This window comes from Ornithorhynchus anatinus, chromosome 3 (genome assembly GCF_004115215.2).
Source record: "Ornithorhynchus anatinus isolate Pmale09 chromosome 3, mOrnAna1.pri.v4, whole genome shotgun sequence".
Taxonomy (NCBI): domain Eukaryota; kingdom Metazoa; phylum Chordata; class Mammalia; order Monotremata; family Ornithorhynchidae; genus Ornithorhynchus; species Ornithorhynchus anatinus.
In genome coordinates this window covers 43,091,652-43,118,072 of record NC_041730.1, presented here as the reverse complement: position 1 = coordinate 43,118,072, position 26,421 = coordinate 43,091,652, and the positions used below count along the sequence as shown (strand labels likewise).

General features: G+C 42.3%; 1 long non-coding RNA gene across 1 annotated transcript; it reads right to left on the bottom strand.

Annotated features, from left to right (window-relative positions):
* Nucleotides 1–2,285: 2,285 nt before the first annotated feature.
* LOC103166532 lies at nucleotides 2,286–25,999 on the bottom strand. The gene is made up of 2 exons (XR_484884.1): nucleotides 25,936–25,999; nucleotides 2,286–2,711 (listed from the first exon to the last, which is right to left on the bottom strand). It is a non-coding gene; the product is annotated as an uncharacterized LOC103166532 (long non-coding RNA).
* Nucleotides 26,000–26,421: the final 422 nt, after the last annotated feature.

Here is a 26,421-nt window from a genome sequence, read left to right as displayed (position 1 = left end):
GGGACAACCTGATTACCTTGTATCTACCCGAGCACTTAGAACAGTGGTTGGCACATAGTAAGCACTTACTATATGCCACATTTATTAATATAATTATTAACTTATGACCTACAGTTGGTGCAAGGTATGTGGCTTAGGAAGAAATAGATGGGCACATGTACTTACATTGATCAAGTTATGATATGAACATATCTCTAACTTAGTCTTTCTGTTTGTTTTTACAACTTTTCATTTAGAATAAAAGAGCAGTGAGTATAAAGCAATTTGCTCGTGATGGAGATAATGTAGGAAATTATATCAAACTGTCAGTCATAGTGGTATCTGAAGTGCCTAGCCCTGATTCCATTAGTTCCCTTTTAAAGTTACTAGGGAGGAATTTTTGCATAGTATAAAGTTCTTCAAGAACTTAAACTCCATGTTATAATACGAATGACTATTTAAAATTTGAGGAGTTCTGTGGTGTCAGCTTTGTTTTCAGTCCAAGGGAAGTGGGATTTGTCATTAGCTTTTTTTTTGTCTCAATTCAGCTCAGTTTCTGGTCTCTGCTCGTTTGGGCACAGGGGGACAAGGGAGTGTGTCAGGAGTTGTGTCTCCTTGGGTATGTGTTCTGATTGACCCAGGATGTTGTGTGATTGAAAGTTGACATTCCGGAGAGATTTGCTCTCAAATCCCTGCTTTTGGTCAGCCTGGGTTTTAGGGTTTGCTTGAAGGCAACCCAAGGGGCAGAAAGTGGCCCTGGGAAGCAGCATGGCCTGGTGAATAAAGTACAGACCTGGGAGCCAAAGGACTTGGTTTCTAATCCTAGCTGTTCCACTTGCCTGCTGTGTGATCCTGAGCAAGTCGTTTATGCCCAGTTACTCCCATTGCCTGTGAGGATAGAGAAGAGAGCGTTGGCTGTTTGTGGTTTTTACCTAATCTGCCCCACTGGAATTGGACGTTTCCTGCTTTAAGATCATACTGTTCTTTGAAGCGCTCAGCTAAACAAATAATATTTGAAGTAAAGAGACTTACTCCATTGATTCTGTGACAAAACCAAAGTACCTAGAATGAAAGAGCCTTTTTTAGATCTTCGCTAGTTCCACTCCATGGATGGCGCCGCCTATATACTTGGGCTCTTCTGAGGTGGAGGCTTTGGTCTCCCCATGCCACCCCTCCAGCCCCAAACCACCAGGCCCCTCCATTGCCACAGTAGCTACAGCAACATCCCTGGAAAGGTGGCAGCACCAGAAATTGAAAATGAAACCTAATTATTTTAAAGTTAGGGCTTGGGCTGGGTTAGGGATGAATTTAGGATTTGACGATTGGCGTGTTTATTTCTTTGTGTCCCATCACTGAAACCCACAAGCTCAGGAAGCACTGATACTCGATCGCCTGGATCTCCTCAGACAGTTTTTTATCGACTTTGGCAACTAATGACTATCTGTACAATTTGTAGTATCATTGGTATTAATCAACTAGAATTTTGGGATGGTTTTTATTGATGCTCTTTAAAGTCCCAAAATCAGTTTTGCCTAGTGAAAGAGCACGAGCCTGGGAGCCAGAGGACCTAGGTCTAATTCTGTCTGCTACTTACCTGCTGTGTGACCTTGGGCAAGTCATTTAACTTCCCTGTGCCTCAGTTTCCTCATCTGCAAAATGGGGATGCAATATCTATTCTCCTTCTTACTTAGACTGTGAGCCCCACAGGGACTGTGCCCAACCAATTAACTTGAATCTGTCTCAGCACTTAGAACAGTGCTTGACTCATAAAAAAATGGGGGAGGGCACTCAGGTGGATGGGTGGGACATTGGCTGTCATTCATTCTAGATCCCTGTCATTCATTTGGATGATGATGATGGTATTAAGTGCTTACTATGTGCCAAGCACTATTCTAAGCGCTGGGGTAGATTCAAGATAATCAGGTGGTCAATCCCACATGGGGCTCACAGCCTTAATCCCCATTTTACAGGTGAGGTAACTGAGGCACAAAGAAGTTAAGTGACTTGCCCAAAATCACACAGCAGACAAGTGGCAGAGCAGGAATTAGAACTCATGACCTCTGACTCTCAAGCCCATGCTCTTTCCACTAAGCCATGCTGCTTCTGGTTCTGCTTCTGCTTTGCTTCTGCTTCATTTCAGTAGTGAAATGATGACCCTAGGAGCAGGGGCAGATGTGTGCAATAAGGTATGGTCTCCAGAACAGAAATTTGCTCAAAATGATCCAAACACAATAAGGGGGAGTTAGTGGGGAGAGGGCTTGCCCCAAATGGAACCCTGACTAAAACGGAAACATCAGGAGCATCAATTCTTAGTGTAGACACACAGGCATTTAATTGCAAGTCCAATCCTTCCAGAAGAGGGGCGTAGTGACTAACATAGTGAGGAACATGCTATCTTTGGGCATGTCCATTGCTTTTTTTGGTGGTTGGACTCACAAAGACATGAACCGTTGACCCAGTGCAATACACTGTAGTCTCAAACTGAGCGAACACGGAACTGTTTGTGAAGTAGCCTTCGTTCAGGATGTGGAGACCGAGAAGCGGGGCTTCCTGTTTCGGCTCTGGAGGACACAGGGCGAGATGATAATCCACGCTGGAAAAGCCCATCTTCTTCACCCCTAGGGCAGCCGGTGGGACAGAGGGATCTGGATGGATGCATGGTAAGAGCACTGAGTGGTCACCATGAGCCTCACCGTTGAGGATGTCTGCAAATCACTTTGAGTCCACAGAACCTAGGAGAAGAAACCAAATACTCATTTCATTCATTCAATAGTATTTATTGAGCGCTTACTATGTGCAGAGCACTGCACTAAGCGCTTGGAATGAACAAGTCGGCAACAGATAGAGACAGTCCCTGCCGTTTGACAGGCTTACAGTCTAATCGGGGGAGACAGACAGACAAGAACAATGGCAATAAATAGAGTCGAGGGGAAGAACATCTCGTAAAAACAATGGCAACTAAATAGAATCAAGATTCGGCTTTCAATTTTCTAATCCTTATGTGACGGCAGCAGAGCATATGAATATTTTTGCCCAGCTCTCTCTGATGAATCTCCTGCCTTCATTCCCATGTTTATGCTGTTTCTCTCTCTCAGGACCTAAAGTACAGACCTGGCAAAGAGAAACACTTGGTGCGCAAAAGAGAAAAAAATTTCTCGTGTGATTCCAACTCCACTGAGTGGTGAAGAAAGGCCTGGATTACGAAACCATCCTTATCAATGGTCTACCCAGCTCAGGACTGTATCACTGACAGAAGCAAAGGTGTGCATGGCGTAGTGTTTTTTTGTTGCGCATTAGCTTGGTAGTCAGAATGACCTGGGTTCTAGTCTTGGGTCTGCCACTTGACTGCTGTGGGACCTTGGGCAAGTCACTTCACATCTCTGTGCCTCAGTTACCCCATCTGTAAAATAGAGATTGAGAATGTGAGACCCACATGGGACAGGGACTGTGTCAACTCCATTTGCTTGTATCCACCCCAGTGCTTAGTACAGTGCCTGGCACAAAGTAAGTGCTTAAGAAATACCGTCATTACTAAAGTAACAATCCCAAGAAACAATATAGTATTTGAAATTAAATAGGAGATGAGACAAATACATGCATGGAATTTTTCAAAATTGAAACCCCAAGTTTATCTGGCTGGACTTAACTGTATAATCTCAAAGTAAACTATAAGCTCATTATGGGCAAGGACTGTGTCTGCTAATTCTGTTGTATTATACTCTTCCAAGTGCTTAGTATAGTGCTCTGCACATAGTGAGCACTCAATAAATACCATTGATAGAGTTCAATTAATGCCATTGACTGATTAATCTCCTTTGTTTTAAAACTAGTCGCCACAATTTATAAGACTTCCTTGTTCCTGCATTCCTCACAGGCTTTAAAGGAGTTTAAAATGTTGCACCGTAGATGTGAAATCAGGACAATACATCTGTCATTCTGCAAACATAACTCAGTGAGATGGTGGAATATATTCCTCCAGTTGGTGGCTCAAGTATGCCTAAAGAAAACCATTTAATTCAACATGAATTTGGAAATTTACTAAAAGCACTGTCAAAAACAAATGGATGAAAATCATACATAGTTTGACTTTTGGCAGAATTTAAGTAGACAAAACAAACAAAAAATCAATACTGTTATTTGAAGCTGGCCATAAAATATTAACCAAGCTGAGGTTTTCTGAAGATTCAACCCCATTAAACATTAAGTTGTCTTGTGAAATATAAAAATCTACCAGGCTCCAATCTCTGAAACACCAATATAAAGAAAGAAGATGGGGGAGTACATGAAGCAGCAGAGAAACTTGGGAAAACTGCCAGTATGAATTGGTTTATTCTGACATGCTCTTTCATGAAGGAAAGATAATTTTATAATGTCAATTTTCAAAATGGAGGAAAATCTGCCTGAGGATGCAAAGTGTGGAAATAAAATCATGAGAAATTACTGAGGCACTTAGATTGTAATGCTGCCCGAAAATATGATGCTGACAAGCCATCACTTCAATTTTGTTTGTTTTATTTTAAGTTTGCAGTTCTTCATTCAACATAGACTTAGTGCAGGCATAAGGATTGTACGAAACCTAAAATAAAAACATCAACCGACCAGAGATATTTGCTTAAAAATGACCCCATGTAGCTCTTCTTGATCTTATTTTAAATAAATGCACCTACAATCCAGAGGGACTGTCAGTTTTGCTAGGAGAGGCACCTACTCCAGGATTCAAAATATAACCAGCTTCCACTGCTCACATTCAGTTTGTTACTAAATCATGTCATTTCCTTCTTCACAACATTTCCTGGATCTGCCCCTTCCATCCCAATCAAATGGGCTACTACTGTGATTAAGACACTTGCCAAATGCCAAATAGACTACTAGCTTTCTCACTGGTCCTCTTGACTCCAGTCATTCCCCTTTCAGGCCATACATCATTCTACTGCCTCAAATTTTCTCCTAAAATGTCATTCTCTATTCCTCTCCCTATTCCTTAAAAACCTTCAATGGTTCCCCTCACCAAGCAGAAACTGCTAACTTGTGGCTTTAAGGCACTCCGACTTTCTCCTTCTTACTTAGCCACTCTCTTCTCCTACTTGCATTCTTCCCTAGCCTTTGTTCCTCTCAAGGTAATCTGTTTACTGTGACTCATTCTAATTCTCTTGCTTTTCACTCATGACTTCCCTCCTGACCGAAACCTCTTTCTCCTATGAGTATGCCAGTTCACACAACTCTCCACATCATCAGAGACCTTCTGAAATCCCACCATACCCTGGGAGGTCTTCCCTTATTAATTTTTCTTCTCCCCAGGTTATAGCCTCCCAATTACCACCTCAACACTTTTGCACCACTTCCCACACTTGTGCACTCACAAGCACCAGTAGTACTTCTGGACATATCAGCCTACGTACTCTATTATTTAAGCTTTTATCCATTTCATTTTTCTACTTTCTCTTCCTCCTATTTGCAATTTATTTTTGGTCTACCTCTTCCTTATTAAAAACTACTTATTTATTCATATTAATGTCTGTCACTCCCTCCAGATTGTAAATTCATTATGGGTAGGGAATGTGGTTACTAATTCTGCTGTATTGTACTCTATCGAGTGCTTAGTACAGACTTTGCACATAGCATAGATTGACTGATGACTAAGAAGCAACCAAGCCTAGTGCATGAAGCACAGGCCTGGGAATCAGTACAGCGCTTTGCACATAATAAGCACTCAATAAATATGTTTGAATGAATGAGTCAGAGGGACTGGGTTCTAATCACGCCTACTCCACTTGTCTGCTGTGTGACCTAAGGCAAGTCATTTAACTTTTCTGTGCTTGTTACCTCATCTGTAAAACGGGGACTAAGACTGTGAGCTCCATGCGGGATGTCGACTGTGTCCAAATTGATTATCCTGTACCTACCGCAGCACTTAGTAACAGTGCCTGCCACATAGTAAGTGCTTGACAAATACCATTAAAAAAAAATAGTTCTTTGAGGGCAAAGATTGTTCCTTTGGACTCTATGATACTCTCCCAGGCATTCAGAACAGCTCTCTGCCTACAGTAGACACTCAGTAAATACTACTGTCTGATGGCTTTCCCTGGCAAGGAGAGACAGAGACCCTTCTGGGGATGTAGAGGAGACAACCATTTGGCATCTCCCTTTACATGTATTTCCTTTCCGGTTGGTGGGATAGTGAAATCTAGGACAGAGTTTTGATTCAGTAGGCTCCCAAGGAATGCATATACAGATCACTAAGCTAGTCTCATGGATTTTAATGAGTCTATTCTCCAATCCATCTGTAGACAGCAGCCCTCTGAGGGTTTGCAAAATAATAATTATGATAATTATGGTAATTGTTAAGCATTTACTATGTGTCAAGCACTGTTCTAAGCGCTGAGTAGATACAAGTTCATTGGGTTGAACGCAGTCCCTTTCTCACATGGGGATCACACCCTAGATCCCCATTTTACAGATGAGGTAACTGAGGCCCGGAAAAGTGAAGTGACTTACCCAAGATCACACAGCAGATACATGGGGGCGCTGGGATTAGAATCCAGGTCCTTCTGACTCCCAAGATCTGCTCTATCCATTAAGCCACGTGTACTTGGTGTGTGGACCCCAAACTGGTGTACTCAGGGATGCACAATTTGGGGTTAGGCAAGGGTGCACTGACATCCATTTTGTTGCCCTTGGAACAGCTTTCATAGGGATCTCTTTGAGATAGATATAGGCAACCCCTGAGATCACCAGAGTCCAAAGACTGCTCAAGCCAAATTTCTCCACACCACAAAGGGCACTGTGATGTCTGCTGGATCCACAGGGGACAATGCAGCTTTCCAGTGACTAATGAGTGACCCTGAAATAGGCTCGCAACTGAATCAGTGGATTTGGAATAATAGAATCTTTCAACCACACTCACGTATGGATGAGTTATTCTTGTGCGATCGTTGAACACCAAGGCTAGCTCTATTCCCCCTCCCCCCCCCCCCACACACACTTTCTCACTCATTCTCTCTCTCGTCCTTCTCCCTCGTCCCTCTCCCTCCTCTATTTCCAATTGAAAATGAGTCCTAGATGGTGCCTCTATATTTTTAAATGAGAGGTTTCCGACATGAACCACTAGACTGTCAGCTTCTTGACGGCAGGGATGTTGTCTACCGACTCTATTGTTCTTTCCCAGTGCTTAGAGCAGTGCTTTGAACGGAGTATACACTGTTCAATAAATCCCACTGATTAATGATATGAAGTGCTCAATTTCGGGACAGGCTAGTTCCCAAAATAACTAGTGCGATCTGATGAGAAATAATAATGATGATATTTGCTAAGTGCTTACTATGTGCTAAACACTCTTTTAATCACCTGGGTAGATGCAGGTTTACCAGGTTGGATGCAGCCTCTGTCCCACGAGAGAATTAACAGTCTTAATTCCCATTATTCAGATGAGGTTACTGAGACAGAGAGAAATAAAATGACTCACCTAAGGTCACACAACAGACATGTGGAGAAGCCAGGATTAGAACCCAGTTGCTACTGGTTCCCAAGCATACGCTCCATGCTGCAAAAACTATTAATTCCTCAAAGTCTAATCATTTAAATCCACTATCAATCTGACCACACACAGGAAACCAAATTGCATTGCTAAAGACCATTATTAGACATTCAGAGATGAATGGCATACAAAACTGATACCATGTTAGTGGACTGGAACATATGGCATTTCAATGTGCTAGATGGGAAATGGCCCAACCAATAGGGCCTCACAGCTTTCTGTCATTTTTGAGCCTGCAGGAAAACAGCCTGTCAGATTGCAGAATGGAAATGAGAACCTCTGGACAAAAATGCCTTTGACAGTGGCCACGCTATTTTGGTAGCCTCGTTTCTCTAAATGCCGCTACTGTGTCCGAATGTATTTATAACAGCTGAAAAATGGTCTCCACACTGTGGGTCGTTACTTGGAATTCCAAGGTCCATTCTGGCACGGGGCAAGTCTCGATGGTCCCCACAACTATGAATAAACACTAGCTCTGAGGCCAAAGTCACACATGAAGGGATCATCTGAGGGGACAATTTGACCCTGTTGGTGGTGGGTAGAGTAACTCCTCCAACCTTTGACCCAGTGTTTTTCATTTACATTCCACACTCATGGTTTGAAGAAGGACATTCAATTTTTTTTTAGAATTGGTACCTCTGCGGTGTCCAAGTCTCCACCGCATGCCTTTTCCTCAGCTTCCAAGCAAGAGAATAATAATAATAATGTTGGTATTTGTTAAGCGCTTACTATGTGCCGAGCACTGTTCTAAGCGCTGGGGTAGACACAGGGGAATCAGGCTGTCCCACGTGGGGCTCACAGTCTTAATCCCCATTTTACAGATGAGGGAACTGAGGCACAGAGAAGTGAAGTGACTTGCCCACAGTCACACAGCTGACAAGTGGCAGAGCTGGGATTCGAACTCATGAGCCCTGACTCCAAAGCCCGTGCTCTTTCCAATGAGCCACGCTGCTTCTCAGCCACGCTGCTTCAGCAGGCACTGCCAGAAGGGGTAGCGTCCCAACTGAGGGTATTTCCTATTCAGAACTATTGAAACATGACAATTCTGAGAGCCTCCAAGTGTGAGATTAAAATTGCTGGTGGATTGGATTTATCACTTGGCTTTACCTCTATTATGTTCTTGACATAGAATAGAGGGACATGGGTAGACTTCCACAGATATATTCCATACGACATCATTTGGCTGCAAGTCTGACATGACATATGCAGAGCTACCAAGCTAAGGTTGGCCACCATAGGAAGGGGAAGCAAATTCTTTCCCTCCCCAGAATGGCCAAATGTCTGAAACTGACTCTGCTCACGTCCTTCCCTCCCCCAAAGCAAGGCCCCTCTCCCATCCAACTCCCATGATACACAACCCCCTCCCCACAACACACACCTCCCGTAGCGTGGCGCAGTGGAAAGAGCACGGGCTTTGGAGTCAGGGCTCGTGAGTTCGAATCCCAGCTCTGCCGCTTGTCGGCTGTGTGACTGTGGGCAAGTCACTTAACTTCTCTGTGCCTCAGTTCCCTCATCTGTAAAATTGGGATGAAGACTGTGAGCCCCACGTGGGACAACCTGATTCCCCTGTGTCTACCCCAGCGCTTAGAACAGTGCTCTGCACATAGTAAGTGCTTAACAAATACCAACATTATTAACACCCACAGAAGAGTGGGTCCTGAGGAGATGAGCAGAAGAAGCAGTGAAAGCAGCCGGTGGAGTTCCAGTTATCTGTCTCTACTGTTTTACAAAATGGTATTAGTTCTTACAGTACTTGGAAGGTCCCCACAAAGCCCCAGGGTTGTTTTTTTTTTTTAATGGTATTTGTTAAGCACTTACTATGTGCCAGGGACTGTAGTAAGTGCTAGGGTAGATACAAGCTAATCAGGTTGGACACAGTCCATGTCCCAGGAAGGGCTCACTGTCTAAATCCCCATTTTACAGATGAGGCCACTAAGGCACAGAGAAGTTAAATGCCTTACCCAAGGTCACACAGGAGACAAGTGGGGAGCTGGGATGAAAACTCATATCCTTCTGACTTCCAGGCCTCTGTTTTAATAATAATAATGATGACATTTGTTAAGTGCTTACTATGTGCCAAGTGCTGGGGGGAATACAAGGTAATCAAGTTGTCCCGCATGGGGCTCACAGTCTTAATCCCCATTTTACAGCTGAGGTAACTGAGGCACAGAGAAGTTAAATGACTTGCCCAAAGTCACACAGCTGACAAATGGCATAGCCAGGATTAGAACCCATGACCTCTGACTCCCAAGCCCATGCTCTTTCCACGAGCCAGGTTTATCTACTAGGCCATGAGGGTTCTGGAATCCTGATTCACAATCCCTGGATTAAAGGAATTTATGAAGATGTTTAAACAAGTATGTGTCTAGAAAGTTTTCAGGATCAGGCTTTTATGAAGTTAAAAAGCCACAGATGACATGTTTTATTCTATGTAGGTGCCAAGTCATTTTTAATAAAGACTATCTGCATATATCCCTTTTAAGAATGGTCTTATTCTTTAGGGGACTGGCAGGCTAATTCAAAGCAACTAAACTCACATTCCTTTGACATCCATTCCTTCTATTGAACATAGTTTTGTTTTCATTTGTATAGAATTTATTAAGTGCTTACACTGCATCAGGCACTGTATTAAGCACTGGGGTAGGTACAAGATAATCATGTTGGACACAGTCCCTGTTCTACACAGGTCTTGCAGTCTTAATCCTCACTTTATAAATGAGGTAACTGAGGAGCAGAGAAGGTAAGTGACTTGCCCAAGGTCACCAAGCAAACAAGTGGCAGAGGCAGGATTAGAACCTAGGTCCTCTGACTCCCAGGCCTGTGCTCTTTCCACTACGCCAAGTTGCTTGAGTTGAAGCTATCATTGCTTCAAGCTGCTTCTCATTCACCTAAACCTCATTGCACTGCAGGTAGACATTTTTCAAAGGGCACTAAAAGTCTTGCTTGGCACCTGTTGTCTTAAGTTTGCAAACAATTCATGACAGGAACATTGCAAAAGAAACTCACTGGTTTCTAAACAAGAAAGCATACCTTTTCATTGAAAATCTTGCCCTAGAACTTAATCAAAGTCCCTATTGGAATAAGAATATAAGAACAAGTCATCAGAAAAAAAAGCCGGAAATAGCTTAGAGCTCTCCCCGAGAGGTACACTGAAATCCACCAGCAGCAGTCATGCTGACTGTGACCCCTGCTCAAAACAGGGAGTTGGGAATGGTGTCCTGCCTAGGAGAGATCAAGTCCTTCTTTTTAGCACTCTTAACAGAGTTAACCTGGATCTGCTGGGTCCATGGATGAAGGCAGTAGAATCATGTGCTTACTGTAGTCACGAGGGAATGTCTCCCCATTTAAGAACCTCCAGTGGCTGCCCATCCACCTCCACATCAAACAGAAACTCCCTACCATTAGCTTTAAAGCACTCAATCAGCTCGCCCCATCCTACCTCACCTTACTTGTCTCCTAAGACAGTCCAGCCTGCACATCCCATTCCTCTAGCACCAGCTTAGTCCCTTTGCCCTGATGTTGTCCACCTCGCTGCCAACTTCTTTCCCACATCCTTCCCCCTAACCTAGAGAACTTCTTCTCCATATATCCCACACCACCACTCTCTCCATCTTCAAAGCATTATTAAGGTCACATCTCTTGTTTATACATATTAACATCTCTCTCTCACTCCCCCTGTAGACTGTAGGCTAGTTACAGGCAGAAAATGTCTGCTTTTGTTGTATTGTACTCTCCCAGGTACCTAGTACAGTGCTCTGCATATAGTAAGTGCTCAATAAATACCATTCATTGATCGACTGACGTGCTCTCTATAGTTAGGAATCCCATCAAAACATATTGTTTTAAATGTTTGTTACGTTTCTTGGCCTAGCCTTGTGACTGATCCCAAACTTCCTTCGGGAGTACCTTAGGACGTGCAAGATAAGACTGAAACCTTCAAGTGTTTCACTGGTAACTGTTTTCACAGGTTATTGGAAATTGTCTAGAAAATAAAACGAGTGGTTATTAACTTGGGGTTTGCCCCTATTTTATATCATACCACTTTTCAATTCCAACATTTTTGCACAGTAAAATATTCTTCTATCTTTGTGCACAGTCTAGCTTTGCCTATCTAGAGTAGTCAAGTTACATACTACACTCCTAGAGTAGTCAAGTTACATACTAGACTCCTTTTGTGTGTGTGTGTGAGAGAGAGATTGAGCCATATTTTGCTGAACCCAGATCTAGCTATATTTGCTAATCATTGAAAAATATAACTAAGCACTTCCTTTCCTTTTTTTATATACTTCTGCCCTGAGGCAATCCAGGCAAAGAGTGCAATTTCCCCAAAACAAATAAATATATTTCCCTAACCCATGCTGTCGATCTTTAAGGATGTGAGGAGCAGAAAGAACTCTGAATACTTCCCGCTAGGAAACAGGCATTCACATTTCGCTGCATATGACTGCTAATACAATTTCAAGGTTTATGACTGAAAAAGAATTTAGAAAACGAAATAATTGTTACTTATGGACCCCCAAAATCTAACAAAAACTAATTAAAATGGAAACTATTCCCGAGCAATGCACTTGTGACATGGAAGACGTTTAATGAAGGGACGGATTATTATAATACTTATTATAAGTTCATTCTAGTAAATCAGTGTCAAAATGACAACAGAACCCAGTGTTTCTCAAGAGGTTTTGAGACACAGTCTGTAACAAGTAAAGAGTATCTAAGTCCATGTACAGGAGCAGAGAGTTAGAGGTTTGGATGAAGACAAGAAAATAGTAGTAAGGAAATATATTTATTAAAATATTTCAAAATGGCTGGAAGAATGCCATTATGTGCTAGAGCATTTTTTTACAGGAAAAATTCTAAAAGTTGATTGTTAAATATGGTTTGATTTTTCCGGCAACTAGTTAAGGATTAGAAATGGCAAGAGATAACTGGAAGACAAAATAGATCAGAAAATGACTTTATTTTTCCAAACAGACAGAGTCTGCCATTTCCTATGTTTTCAGAGTGATAGATTTAGATGAAAACATCTCTGAAAAAATGTCTCAAACATTTAGAAACCCTCAACAGGAACATGGTCCTCACCATCAGCATGATGTACTGCAGAATGACCTAGGGAAGTGGCAGTGTAAAGCAAAGGAGCTTTAGTTTCCTTTTACAAGTAAACCCAGTTCAAGGGCGATCCCCCAAGACCATAAAGACCAACATAATACCATTAATTAAGGAAGAGTCCAGCGGAAGTCCAAGTGCATGGAGTAAAAGCATAAAAAACAGTTGGAAAAGATCAGATGAGGGGATGCATAAAACCAGTTTGATTAAGAATATCAAATGTGCAGGAAGCAGAAAATCTCCAAAGATTCAACTGCCAGGGCAGACAAAATTGGAAGCAGCAGATACGTTTTTAGAGACATTTAAAACAACATTTACCACACTGTGATATGGGGAGGTTTAAATGCTTGAAACGCCTTTGAACTGGAATGATGTTACTTAATGGCGTATGCAGAGGAGCTTGAGATTACAAAAATTATTTCAGATGATGGCATTAAATTCAAAATTTATTCGGGACACAAAGGAAAGACAGTGAAACACAGGAATAAGGAAATCCGTAATTATTGACAATCCATGATAAATTATCGATTCCTCAATAAACCTAGCTCATATGATGACACCCCACTTCGGTCAGGTGAACTGGGATAAGCAACAAAACTGACCTGGGTATCGGATATTCCTCAGGACTTTTGTATAGATGTCAGTTTAATTGACCATTCAGTTATTTATATTTGCTTATTTTATTTTGTGTTTATTTTATTATTTATGAGGATTGTCATGGCATGATGAAAAGAGCCTGGGTTTGGGAGTCAGAGGGCCTGGGTTCTAATTCCGGCTCTTCCACATGCCTGCTGTCTGACCTTGGTCAAGTCACTTAACTTCTTTGGGCCTCAGTTTCCTCACCTGTAAATTGGAGATTCAATACCTGTTTCCTCTCCTAGTTAGACAGTGAGTACCATGTAGGATAGGGATTATGTCTGACCTGATTATCTTATACCTACCCCAGTTTTAGTGCCATGCTTGGCATACTGTAAGTGCATAACGAATACCACAGTTATTTTTATTATCAGTGCCACCTACTATCCTGGGCCCCAGAGGAAACTCTACACAAAGTCAGAGGACTGGGGAAGGAGAAAACACTTTAGAGTTTTTTCTGACAGCCTTTAGGTAGTAGAAATTCCCTCAGTTGCCCAAAGTGTCTGTGACGTGGGCAGCAAAATCACAGTCCTATTTCCTTACTTCAGGACAGGCCACCCTGAATTTAAGGAAGAGGGGCTTCCTGGCACAGGGGCTCTGGGTCCTAGAAGGGGGAATGAATGGATGAATGAGTAAATGAATTATACTTCTTGAGCACTTACTGTGTGCACTAAAGGGTCCCTTCCCACCTCGCCTCTCATGCCTCAGTTCTCTCAGTCAATTCTACCACCCAAGAGTCACCTAAGCCAATGAAAAGGCTGGAAGATGGCAACCTAGGCCGCAAAGCCAGAGCCCCCTCACTATATCAGATGGGCTAATATGCCACTTGGGATATCTTTGCTCCTGTTCTGGAAACCACAGCCAAAGGAGCCAGGCAAGATATACGGCATAATTAGTGTGCACCTTTTAGACTTGGCTAATTACCTCTTTTATCAATTAAAAATATTTTTCCATTAGGCAACCTAGTCAAGAGGGAGAAAGGGGCCTGATCTGTAGTTCTACGGCTGCTGGAAATTCAGCGAGATAATGTCACTGATTTGGTTAACTCCAGGTGAACATCAGGCTATTCAACCTAGGTGAATTTAATGACTCAGGACAGAGCAGGAGATGAATGTCTCTGTAAATCACTTATAACTGCAAACATAAAAATTAAAAATCCGTCTGAAGAGCAAGATAACGCAACGGTAATGATGGAAAGCACTAATCTAGAGATTGAGGTTCCTTGGTTTTAATCAAGACCATTCTGATGACAGAGCGCTCGTACCCCTTGGGACCCACCTGGAAACCAAAGGCCTGAAGTATTTCTGCTGTAGTTTTTCATGATTCCTTTGGATGAAGAAATAGAAAGAAAATAGGTTTCTATTTTAATTGCAGTTCTCAAAATGGGTTTCTTCTGCTTCTATATCATTTTCTTCCTCTCAAAGAAAAACCAACACACATTTCTTTTTCTTTACAGGAACATTTTCAAATATTCAGTCATGATTGTCTGTGCCTGCCTTGAAAGCACAGTTAATGGATTAGGGCTATGGAAAGAAAGCTCTGGGGTTATGGTGAATATAGCTGTAAGAGTATTTTGCCAGGTGAAAGAGACCATCAGGGCTTTTACTTAACTACAGGGATTTGTTTTATATACCGGGCTAGGAGAAGAGTGGCTATGGTCAGACTATCTTACTGTAGTTTCAATTCAGAGTAATTGAGGAGGGAAAGGAAAAAGGAGGGAAGAAGAGGGTCAGTGAAGATCCTAAAATTGAGGAACTGGAAAAGAATAAATAGATTGAACCAGAGAAAAGACCTATTTGAAATACAGGATTAAATTATGAAAAAATGGAGATAAAAAGTAGACGAGAAGCAGAGAAGCAACATGGTCTACTGAAAAGTTCCAAGGACGGGGGATCAGGAGACCTGGGTTCTAATTGCAGCTCTGCCACTTGTCGGCTGTGGGATCTTGGAAAAATCACTGGATTGCTCTTTACCTCAGTTTTCTCATCGCTAAAGTGGCAATTAAATACCTGTTCTCCCTGCTCCTTACACTGCAAGCCCTGTTTGGGACAGAACTATATCCCATCTGATCATCACCACTTGGCACATAGTAGGAACTTAATGAATACCACAATTACCACTATTAAGTGGTAATTTAACAGAAGACAGTTGTGGGGTCTAATATGCTTCCTCAGGGAGAATTTTATTTGGAACAACTGAGGAAGCATCACTCTAAATCATTTTCCCACCCCATGAACTTAATACAGTACTCTGCTCACAGAGACTCAATAGATACCATTGATTGATGAGTCACATTAAGCAATCCTAGATAAAGGGAATTCAGGAATCCAGTGGAACATTTTCCTTGATGGCTTGAGTTGTTCTGAGACTTGCAGAATCTTTGGCTTCTCTCTTAGGCCCTTGAAACTTCTGTGTCCCTGTAGCAGTGTGGCAGTACTTCCCTATTCCTTCCCTACTCCTAATTTATACACATTAGCCTTTTTTCCAAGGCTGGATCCCCAGTTCTAGGAGAAAGCCTTTATAGGCCCATATCAGGGAAATGTCTATTCCTGCTTATTTCAAGTCAATTTCAATGTTGCCATTATGCATGAATTGGTCGCAATCATTTGTTCATTTGTGAAAAGTTCCTTAATGTAGCTCAGTGACAATGTGAACAAATAGACCAATGGCACAGTGATTGCAAGAAGGGCCTCAGTGATATCCATCAGTGCTCCACAGATACTGTTTTAAGGTTCCCCAGAGAGCAAAACACACATTACTTCTCAAGTCGGCTTCAATTAACTGAAGTGCGTTGAGAGGTGTGGAAAGACCCTCTGTGATACTTGACCCATATTACCTCCTCGAACCATTACAGATTCATACTAATCATGATAATAATCACAGTATTTGTTACATGCTATGTGCCAGGCACTATACTAAGCACTGGGGTAGATACAGGATAATCAGGTCAGACAGTCCCTGTCCTACAAGGGGCACAGAGTCTAAGTAGGAGGAAGAACAGGTATTGAATCCCCATTTTACAGATGAAGAAACCGAGGGGCCGAGAAGTTGCTCAAGGTGAGACAGCTGTGAAGTGGCAGGGTCGGATTAGAACTCAGATCCTCGACTGGCTGGCCCATGCTCTTTCCACTGTGCTACACTGCTTTTCCATCTGCTCTGCCTTGCAAAATGGAGCTGGAGAGATGAAGAATCTTGGAAGGGAAATGTGGATCATGAAGCCTTCACTTTTCAGTGTTTCCTGAACTGGGATTTGGGGACTGGGTCTAATCTGCATCTCCCAAGCCCAGAGCTCTCCTAAGGCTCATCCAGAGCCCTGGAGATGGAAGTTGGAGTGAGTGGTCTTTCTGCCCTGGGGATATTTGTGGAGAGTCTGGGAAAGGGCCACAATTCCTTTGCAACAGGTGTGGAGGAGGACTTAAATCAGCACTAACTGCGCTTGCTGTAGATGAACTGGGAGATTTAACCCCTGGTTATTCCAAACTCAATGTCCCCATGGGCTCTAGATAGGAGGCCCAGTTGACCCACACAAGTTGGGGGGTTTTTTACTGTTAAAAAACACATTTCACATTATTCACCTTCTCCCCAGAGACTGAGGTTGTGTGAGGATGGATCCAAAGCCTCCAGCATACAGTGGAGAAAGGTCAGAGGTTTGGCATTGGGAGAACTGGGTGGGGGAAGAAGGCAGCAGAAGTCAGTGTGAGAGAAGAAATACCCTTGTGCAACAGAATGTGTGTGCATCTTCCAAGTGGGTTCAGTTACTAATACAAAACTATGACTCCCTCATTTCTTCCCTCCTTGACTGCTAATCTGAACTACTCATTCTCTGATGGTTCTGTCCCTTCTGCCTTCAAACATACTTGAATCTCTCTAATACTAAAAGAGCCTTTTCTGGATCCCAAATCCTTTTCCAGTTATCATCCCATCGCCCGACACACCATCTTTTTCAAACTCCTCTAATGGACCATTTGTACCCACTGTTCCCACTTTGCCTCATCCAATTCTCTTGTTGGCCTGTTACAATCTCATTTCTGTTCCCTTCACTTCACAGAGACCACACTCTACACAATCTCCAAGTAGAGACTCTAATCTAACTCTGATTTAACCTAATTCTTCTTGACCTTTTGGCTGTAGGGCTGGATTAACTCTCTCTGGGCCTAGGGCTCTTAGATTTTGTAGGGCTTCTGTTAACAAATATTTTACTTAATTTAAAACAAACATTCTGGAATCAAGGCTATTAATGGTGTTCTGATCTTGCCTTTTAATTAATATAAAGTCATTCTGTGGTTACATTTCAGTCTTAGAAACTGGGATTAGAAGTGGGAAACATCTGGATCTGCCCACGGGTAGAACTATATATGCTGATGAGCACATTTCAGTATGAATTACTTCAGAACAATTTTCTTTTTTTGCCTTTTTCAGCACCTGGACCAGGGACTCCCCAGGGGCATGAGGACTGGGAGCCCCTCATTCGTGTGTGCCAGGGAGCAAAGTTGGCACTGGTGGTGTCTCCCAAATGCTTAGAAAAGTAAGTGCTCAATAAATATGATTGATTGATTGATTGATTGTCATAGTGTCAGCCCTCACCCAAGACTGCAGAATGGGAGCTGAAATTTAAGTTGTGCCAGGTAGCAAGTCAACCATGAGCAACAATATCTGTTCCAGCAGTAAACTGGCATGGCTCTTGGCAGGGGATAGGGGTTGTCCATCCACCTCTGCATTGAACTGCTCAACACTGGCTTTAAAGCACTTAATCACTTTGCCCCCTCCTACCTCATCTCCCTACTCTCCTACTGCAACCCAGCCCACAGACTTGGTTCGTCTAATGCCAACCTATTCACTGAATCTCAATCTTGTCTGTCTCGCCATTGTCCTCTTGCCCACCTCCTGCTCAATCTACTATTCCATGCTGCTTCTCTTAATAATAATGGTATTTGTTAAACACTTACTTTGTGTCAGACACTGTACTAAGCCCTGGGGTGGATACAAATAAAGCAGGTTGGACACAGTCCCTGTCCCTCATGGGGCTCACAGTCTCAATCTCCATTTTACAGATGAGGTAACCGAGGCACAGAGAAGTGAAGTGATTTCACTTCAAGGTCACTCAACAGACAAGTGGTGGAGCTGGGTTTAGAATTTATGACCTGACTCCCAGGCCCATATTCTATCCACTATGCCATGATGCTGCTATCCCATGGCGAAATCCAGTTATCACCTTATCTCCCAACTACCATTCCTCCCAAAACTCCTTGAGGGAGTTGTCTACACCTACTGTTGTCACTTCCTCTCCTCCAATTCCCTTTGACCCTCTTCCAATCTGGCTTCCTCCCCCTCAACTCCACGGAAATGGCCTTCTCTGGGATCACTAAAGACCTTCTTCTTGCTCAATCCAATGGCCTCTACCCCACCCTAATGCTCCTTGACCTCTCAGCTGCCTTCTCTACTGTTGAACAACCCTCTCTACTGGAAAAAGTATCCAATCTTGACGTCACCAGCAATGCCCTCTCCTGGTTCTTTTTTTATCTTTTTGGTCACTCTCAGGCTTTTTCGCAGGCTCCTCCTCTACCTCTCATCTTCTAATTGTGGTGGGGGGGGTCCCTTAACATTTAGGTCTAGATCTCCTTTTATTCTCCATCTAAACACACTTCCTTGGAGAGCTCATTCACTCTCAAGACTTCAACTATCATCTCTAAGGTGCCCAAATCTAACTTTCCAACCCTGATCTCTCACCTTCTCTGCTGCCTCACATTTCTTCCTTTCTTCAGGACATCACCACCTGGATGGATGTACCACCGACACCTCAAACTTAACATGTCCAAAACAGAACTCCCCATATCCCCATCAAAACCCTGTCCTCCCCTTGACTTAACTATCACTGTGGACCACAGCACTGTAATCTCTGTCTCACAAGCTCATTACCTTGGGGTGATCCTCAGTTCTTCTCTCTCATTCAGCTCTAATATTAAATCTGTCACTAAATACTCTCAGTTCTACCTTCACAACATCACTAAAATCTGCCCTTTCTTCTCCATTTCAACTGCTGCTATGTTGATTTTCTGCAATGACTTCTTCATCGGTCTCCTTGCTGATCTCCCTTCTTCCTGTCTCTCTCCACTCCAGCCCGTAATTCATTCTGCTTCCTGGATCATTTTTCTAAAAAAAATCACCGAGTCCATTTCTCCCACTCCCCAGTAAACTTCAGTGTTTGACCACCCACCTCCACATCAAACAGAAACTCCTTACTATTAGCTTTAAGGCTTTCAATCTGCTCTCTCTCTCCTATCTTACTTCACTGATCTCCTACTCCAATCCAGCCTGCACACCTGGTTCCTCAAACGCCAACCTACTCATTCTACCTCTATCCTACCTATCCTGTTGCCGACCCCTTGTTCACCTCTTCTCTTGGTTCTGGAATCCCCTTCCCCTTTATATCTGACAGGCTAGCACTCTCCCCACCTTCAAAACTGAGGCCTTATTTCCCCTACGCCTTTTCCCTTCTGCATCGCCTATGCACTTGGATATGTGCCCTGTAAGCACTTGATATTCACCCCAAACTCAGCACCACAGTACTTACATACATATCTGTAATTTATTTTAATGCCTATCTCCTCTTCTAGACAATAAGCTTCTTGTGGGCAGGGAATATATCTATAAACTCTGTCGTGTGGCTCAGTGGAAAGAGCCCAGGCTTGGGAGTCAGACATCATGGGTTCGAATCCTGACTCTGCCCCTTGTCAGCTGTGTGACTGTGGGCAGGTCACTTCACTTCTCTGGGCCTCAGTTCCCTCATCTGGAAAATGGGGATGAAGACTGTGAGCCTCACGTGGGATAACCTCATTCCCCTGTATCTACCCCAGCGCTTAGAACAGTGCTCTGCACATAGTAAGCGCTTAACAAATACCAACATTATTATTATTACTCTCCCAAGCATGCAGTACAATGCTCTGCCCACAGTAAGTGCTCAGTAAATACCATTGATTGATTAATTATTAACTCAGGGAGGTATCAGCAATTTCAGAAATAATCACATTTTCTTGAGAATTCTTCATCCTTTATGTAGATTTTGTTGTACACCTCATAACACCAACATTGTAACAGGTTATTTTGGTCATCGATGCTGTCTAAACTTTCAACTTCATATTTTTCAGCAGAATCAAAAATAAGAGAGGCAAAATAGTTTTTCTCTAAGGCTTGCTACAGATAATGGAGCAAACCTGGACTGCCTATGATCGAAACATTTACTATTGACCCGTCTCTACTCATTCGCTCTAAGTAGATGGTTGGGTTAATGGCAGTTTTATAAATTGACTTCGTATTTTAAAAATATCAATTTAGGCAGTTTCACTGCAGATCTATTTTTTAAGTATTTTTAAATGATCACGTTATCCAAAAAGTGCAATTTTCAACTGTATTATTGCCTGTGAAATATTAGAAGTGCAAAATGTAATTACCTAATGCTATTTTTGATATCATATCAGCAAATGATGCTGAGTCCCTACTGTGACACTTATATCAGTGCAAGAATGATCCTGTTGTGCATGTCACTCCCTGGGGAAAAGGAAGGAACACAAATGGCTCCAATGCTTCAGCAATTAACTGGGTTGAGGCTGCAGAGGGAGACTTATTGCAAAGATGTGGATGGAATATTTAACCTGGAAACATTTGCAATATTTACCTTCTGTGTTCCCCCTCGCATTCCCACAATTAAACCTCAGAGAACCATTCTCAAAGAATTATTTTATGTATAAGAACTTCCCCCTTCTATTTTCCTTCTTATTCATTGGAAAATCCCTATCTGGTATTAAAATGCACACCATGAAAATTGGAACAGTACCTAATAAACATGTCTTTCCTTTAGTCCTATAATATTCTAATACCACGGGAAAACAATGTGATGTGTTGGGGGATTTCGTATCTTCATACTGAGCAAATAAAAATTATAACTTTCCTTAACTCCCGGAGGAAAATGATTTTGTTTTCAAAAAGTTCAGTGGCTTTTCTTGAAAATGAAAATGTTCGTATACAGGCCACAGGGACAGTTGGCTCCTTGCCCTTCAGAGCACCTGTGCCCTCCCCCTTTCTGCTTTCTGTTCATCCCTAGATTAGGAAAGAGATTTGGGCCAGCTAACAGAGTTTCCTCAAAGGCTTTTCAACAACTTTGGATAAAGCTAATTGTCAGCCCAAAGCAACCCTTCCTTCACTGAGAGGAACAAAGGGGCTCAATCCCGACCCAGTTCTTGCTGGAAAGCTTTGGAAATTAGCTGGCATGAGCCTAGGGCACCACTATGATAGCAAGTTACTAATGTAATATGACCTTATGTTCGAAATCTGTGAAAAAACACCGCAGATGTTAATGCCTTGTGACGGAAAATGGTGCCTAAGACAGGCACTTTCCAAACCAATCAAAATGGCACTGCAGAGGGAGAAATGCCTCCTTGAGGTTCTGGCCACAGCTTTGAAGTTAAACCTCAAAAGAGGAAGAACGGAAATCAGTCACTACAGACTTGAGCATCGCTGTGCTTTATCGGGTGTGGGTTTGTTATCCACCTGCTTCCTCAGGTTGCCATTTCACAAAAAAAAAAAATCAATAAATCATTCTTTTGCTCTCAGCATGGGACTGAACACATGTGGTTGGAACCCAGGAAGAAGACTGATTTTATTTTATTAAAGTTAGTCTGGGAACTCTTTTCCTCAACTGAAGCCTGATATCGTTGTTTCTTTCAATAAAAGAAGCAGAAGCCACTTGTCTGCTGTGAGACCTTGGACAAGTCACTTAACTTTTCTGGGCTTCAGTTACCTCATCTGTAAAATGGGGATTAATTCTGTGAGGAAGCAGCAAGGCCTAGTAGACCAGAGCATGGGTCTGGGAGTCAGAAGGACCTGGGTTCTAATTCCATTTCTGCCACTTCTGCTGTGTGATCTTGGGAAAGTCGCTTAACTTTTCTGTGCCTCAGTTATTTCATCTGTAAAATGGGGATTAAGACTGTGAGCACCATCTGGGAGAGGGACTGTGTCCAACTGATTAGCTTGCACCTACCCCAGAGCTTAGAACAGTGCTTAACACATAGTAAACACTTAACAAATATCATAATTGTCATGGATTGTGTCCAACCTAATTATTCTGTATCAACTTGAGTGCCTAGTACAGTGACTGGCACATAGTAAATGCTTTCATGGTATAAACAACATGAGGCTGAGCATGACCTCATGCTCTCAATATGGGGAATCCAGGGAATGTGACTACCAACTTGGTCGTATTGAACTCTCCCAAATGCTTAGTACAGTGCTCTGCACACAGTAAGTGCTCGATAAATACTACTGATCGATTGACTGCTGGATGCTGTATTAAATGCTTGGGAAAGTACAGTAAAATAGAGTTGATAGACATGATCCACGTCCACAAGGAGCTATCAGTCAGGCTGCAAGCAGTTCTGTTGTCATTACATGCAGATTTGGAGACAGAGATGTAGGCATGAGAGTGGCATTTCCAGGGTAATCCCGAAAGACAGCAGAGGAGCCTGGTCTCAGTTCCTAGGCATTAACTTACAGCAAACCAAGCTCAAGTTTCCTTTGAGCGTGGCTCAGTTTCCAAAAGAACCATTTTCACTGAACCGAGTGAACAAGTCCTGTTCTGTTTGGCTTCTTTGGAAAGGCTCCCAAGGTCCCTGTCCAAGAGCAAAGCCAACACCTAAAGCAAAATAATCACCTCCATCACATCCACTTGAGGCTGCTTCCTAAGCTCATCTCTTCATTGGAATATTCATTGATCAGGAAAGGAATTTTTATGGTTGCCTTCCTTACTCTTCCCACTTTTTTTTTTCTGCCCTGAATTTATCTTATGCCTGTACAGTCCCAAATACCCTCTGAATGCAGTGACTTATGGGGCTCGTTAAAAGGGGAGTCTGGTCCGATGGGAGAGCAGCTGCGATAGCTGTGATGGAGGGAGCTGGCTTGTTTCGTTTTTCAGATTTTGCACCTCATTGCCGTGATGCTCCGGGTCTTTGGGATTAAATCCAGCCTGAAATGTTATTTGTTCTGTTTAGTGCTTTTATGGTGATTCTTTTATTATCTGCATGTGCTTCAGTGCTAATTGTACATTACAATGCCTGTAAGCATTCAGCTTGCTCACAAACAGGAGCGGAAGGTGGCTTGAAACGGACTGGAGTTTTGCAGGGATGAAGAGTTGTGCAGGAAGGAGTTGGACAGATTGTAAGGAAGCCAAATGGAACCCCGGAGGAGAAAGAGGCAGCCTGCCCTGTCCTCCAGATGACTGCATGCCATTCGGAGAGGGAATTATTCCTTCTGAGGGGCAACATAGGCACCCATATATGTGTGGTAACTCTTCCAGCAGAGTAGCTTGGCGAAATCCCTTTCCAGAGTCCTTCATGGCACCATACTTGCCTGAAAACAGTATCACATTTCCCAAAGTCCCTAGCTACAACCAGAACAGAGCTTGCTTTCTAGCAAGCCTAGCCTGTGAAGTTACGGCACAATAATCACCTCCATCACAACCACTTGAGGCTGCTTCCTAGGCTCATCTCTACATCTGAATATTCATTAATCAGGAAAAGAATTCCTGTGAACTTCATGAATCCAAGGAATATATGAGAGAGGGAAAAAAACACATAAACATCCCCCATCCAAACCCTCTTGGCTGGAAATTTACATACTTGTTCTCAAGCAGATGCAAATTAAAGCTATCAAGAAATAAACCTGAAATGCATCAAGCAGCTTGTGGTAGAAATGGGAAATCTTCCTTCATGATGCCTGGGTTAAAATAGCAACGCCCATATTATTCAGTTACCTTTCACCCTCTCAATAAAAACTGCCTGAAGAATACAGAACTGTTAATGAGTAGGGAGATAGTTAACAACAGCAAAACAATCTATTGTGTTACAAATTCTTGCCTGCAATTTAAGGGACAAAACACTGCATTAAAAATAATGAAATAGCTTTGATAAATGACAGGTAGAAAACAGAAATTATGTGGCTATCTATTGGCATGTGTAGGGGCTTAAACTGACATTTTGAATGGGATCATGAAAATCAAATTTTAAATGCAAACTATATAGTAAATGCAAATTCACTTTCAACCATTTCTAGCAACCACCCAGCCACTAAAGACCAAAGGCAGTCACACAATGGAACCTCCAACCTCATTGGTCCATTCTAATAATAATAATGTTGGTATTTGTTAAATGCTTACTATGTGAAGAGCACTGTTCTAAGCACTGGGGCAGATACAGGGTGATCAGGTTGTCCCACGTGGGGCTCAGTTTTAATCCTCATTTTACAGATGAGGTAACTGAGGCACAGAGAGTGAAATGACTTGCCCACTAGTTACCTGGCCTCTGGCTGCCATGTCTTCAGCTCAGTCACTGACTCATATCTTCCCTCCCAATCCTCCCTGAGGAAATTCTGCCCCCGCCACTAATCCAGGGAATTCTTTCACTGTTTAACTCTTGAACTCTAGAATACAGGCAGACCATATATTTATGCTAACATGACTTGTTTCCTCTGTGGTGAAACCGAAAATACCAATGACAAAAAAAATTTCACTTATAGGTAAGTAAAAAGTGTTTTGGAGGTTTACTAATAAAAAGCAGGGGTCATAAAAAAGACAGAATGGTATCACTCTCCTTGTACCACTGAATGCTTCATTTTGCCACTTTTTAAATTACACTTCCTTTGTCGGTTGTTCACAAAACTACCTTAGTTAGGACTTGGTCTACAGCATAGAAGTCTCTCTTTCTCACATACACATACACAGAGTCAGTGATCAGTCTCTTTTATCAGTTTATCTTATCTCTTATCAGTCAGTTTCTCTCTCTTATCTCCTCCTCTCCATTACCTATGGGCAGCTTTGGGGACAAAAATTAGAAATATCCTGCAAAATTTCTATATTGGGAGCTGCTACTGGGAAGAAAGTAGCTTCATATTTAAAATTGTTTTCTACCCCAGAGCTGGTTTCATTATCTCTTGTGATCACTTAAGAGAATCTGGAAATTAGAGCAATAATCTTGCATCAAGGATAACTGTTATCCCCTGTAGTACTGGTGAAGAGGTAAACTCAGGGAAGAAGCACAGATACTTTAAGACTTTCAGTTCAGGGAGGGTAAATGACATATGCTTCAAAACCAAGAGGGGGAAACACCATTTTCCAGCTAGAATTCATAAGCACAAACCAAAAGGTAATGCTGAATTGTCTGAAGTGAGGTTCGCTTGCTTATAAGAGAGCAGATTCTGTTCTGGAAGTGCATAAAAAGAAGGACCTTCAGAATAATAACCATAAGATAATTCAGATTTACTAGAGATACATAGATGTGCTAGAGATACTACAAAGAGTTCTGAAACTCTTTAGATGGGATTTGGAGTCGAATAGGATTATTCATTTTGAGTAGATTTACTTACACTTCTCATCCAGGTGTAGGGATTTAGGAAAATGATTAAATTGGAGTGTTGCATAGGTCTTGGGACAGAGTAGGCACTGGATAAATGCCATACATTATTGTGATTACTGCTTCTCTAGCCAAGAACTGAAGAGGAAACAAAGTAATGCAAGGTCTACAATTATGACTTTATCCTAAAGTTGAGTTGAGTACCTACTGAATCCAGAGCACTGTGCTAGGCATTTGGGAGGATCTTATTTAATATGCTGGCAATAATAAGCATCTCAAACTCACTTGAAATGCTCCTTTAAGGTCCACTGTCCCTTTGGAGGTGACATTTATGCTTCCAGGCAACCTCGTAAACACTGTATTCTAAGAACTCCCAACAAATGGCAACAAAGCCCAGTCAACTGCTCTCAGAGGTTGTCCAATCGTGTCCAAAAGCATTTGTTCCCTTAGAATGTTTTGTTCACTCAGTGGATTAAGAGGGACAGGGACAGAGAAGAGGAGAACTCAAGAAAGGTAAGGTGCCGTTGGAGTTAAGGAATGTCCTGGATTAGGTGGAAGATAGGAAACCAAAGACATTTCTTACATGAATCTCTGAGGGGTTGAACAAGTAGATGGAAGCTGGTAGAAAAAATAGAAGAGCAACAGCAGAGAAGCACTAAATCAGAGGAGATGTCAAGAGGGGTCAGGTCTTGGAGAAAGTAGAACAGGATTCCATGCAGCTGATTTCTCATCCTTTAGACGAGATAACAAGAAATATTTGATAAAACTTCA